At 45.5% G+C, this 2,105-nt stretch overlaps 1 pseudogene; it reads right to left on the minus strand.

Moving 5' to 3' along the window:
• Window positions 1–358: 358 nt before the first annotated feature.
• Window positions 359–1,148, minus strand: LOC109450941 (transcription factor E2F6; annotated as a pseudogene).
• Between the last annotated feature and the right edge of the window lie 957 nt (window positions 1,149–2,105).

Consider the following 2,105-nt stretch of genomic DNA (forward strand, 5'->3'; position numbering starts at 1 on the left):
TTCTTTTGTGATAACGACACATGAACTTTGAAGGAAGGGCAGAGTCCATGAAGAATTGTCCATTTCAGGCCTGAGCGTGTGTTTCAGTGATACTCTGTGATCTATTTATTCCTGTAAGTCGGATGTCTATGTCACTGACAGAAAGCAGTGAATCATTATAGTTGTTTTCAAACGCAGAACCGTAACTATCCAGGGCTCTACGTGGTGAACTACTCAAAGGCGCTGCTGGCCTTCATCCGCTGCTGCCTGGAACCAGGGAACTTCACGGGCGCTTTATTGCTCTGAGAATCAAACGTGATGCATAATTCTTCCACACAGGATGTCCCCACACACTCAATACACGAATTCTCAACTCATATTAGTTACCTACTTCAAGCAATTCTTCACTTTGTTGTGGAGGATTTTCTTCTTGATCAGGCTGTTCTAGGCGTTTGGTTTTAGATGAAGAGGCCCCTGCACCTTCAGACACTTTGCTCCTGGAGTGATTCTGCTCCACTTCACAGAGATAAACATCGATGGGCCTTTTGGTGCTCCGGATACGGACTATGATGGAGTCTTCTCTGGGAGCTGAAACATCCAGTCTGGTTTCTGCCGGAGCTTTCACTGCAATAACAATCTGTTCATGGAAGCCTTGACTAGTGTGAATATCTTGATACGTCACATATGCTAGTCTTTCATTTTCTTTGTCATTTGTTCACTCAAACAACTGCTGAGCACAGTCCTTAATTAACTCATCCAGAGCATCTTCCATCGCTGATAAGTCAGAAAGTTCCTCCTGCAGCTTCTTCTGTTGGGGCACTGCTCCAAAATTGCGGAGATCAGATCCCATCCATCGAATATGGTGCTTACATTTTTTTTCAACCAGGTCGATTCCATCTAAGACATTGGTGATGTCATGTACTCTTCGTTTTCCTACTCCCAGTTTTGTTGCAACCTCGTTTAAATCAAGAATACCCCAGGAGCATTTCTGACAAGATCCATAAATGTTCGAGCTAAATAAACCAGTGATACATCAAAATGAGATCTCTTCACTTTTAGAGCAGCAGGCCCTCCACGTTGATGGGGTCTCGGCTCGGGTGGCGTACCATCTCCTCAGCCGGGTCCACGAGCAGGCTGGGCCCCTCCTGCGCCGCCCGCTGCTGACTCATGCTGTCCAACCGGCAGCCCCTCACCCTGGCACTTCCCCGCCCCCACCCCCCAGCTCTCCCGCCTTCCCCTGCTCCGGTGGGACGCTGCTGGTTGAGTATCTGTACTCTTCCTCCTATCACCCTGTGGGACCTACACTGACCATCCCCCATGCCCGGAGAGAGTCCTCCATGTCCCTCCAGCCCCAGCTGGAATGCAGCCACTTCTATTTGTCTACTTATTTAAGCTGGGCATCTTCCTTCTACCTTTCATCCAAGACCAAAGTCTCCTGCCAGAGATCTCCCTCCTCTGTGTCCAAGAGAACATAATAATTAAAACAGCTATCATTATTAAATACCTCAAACCATCAGTAATCCTCATAAGAGCCCTACAAACTAGGAATTATTTTCATTTTACACAACAGGCTCGGAGTCCTATCATCCTAGAACTCATAAGAGGTAGAAGCAGGATTCAAACTCACAACCATCAGGATTCAAAGCTTCGGTTTTAACCCTTCTGCTGTGTTGCACTCTTACCATCCTAGGAAAGTGCCGCTGACCTGCTGCTCTCTTTGGGGAAGCTGAACTCTACAGAGGCTCTATTTGTTCATAAACTCTTTTTTTCTTTCATAACATCTTTATTGAGACCAAATCCACATGTCACAAAGTTCACCCTTTTAAGGTGTACAATTCAATGGTTTTTAGTAATACACAGAATTGTGTATCAATCGCCCCTATCTAATTCCAGGACATTTTCATCACTGTGAAAAGAAATCCTGTACCCATTAGCAGTGACTCCCCATTCCCCTTCCCTCCAGCAGCCACCAATCTATTGTCTGTGTCTATGGATTTGCCTATTCTGTACATCTCATATGGATGGAATCATGCAATATGTGGCCTTTTTGTATTGTCTTCTTTCACTTAGTATCATGTTTTCATGGTTCATACATGTTGTAGCATTCCTTTTTACGGCCGAATAAT

The sequence above is a fragment of the Rhinolophus sinicus genome, linkage group LG05 (assembly GCF_036562045.2).
Source record: "Rhinolophus sinicus isolate RSC01 linkage group LG05, ASM3656204v1, whole genome shotgun sequence".
Lineage (NCBI taxonomy): Eukaryota > Metazoa > Chordata > Mammalia > Chiroptera > Rhinolophidae > Rhinolophus > Rhinolophus sinicus.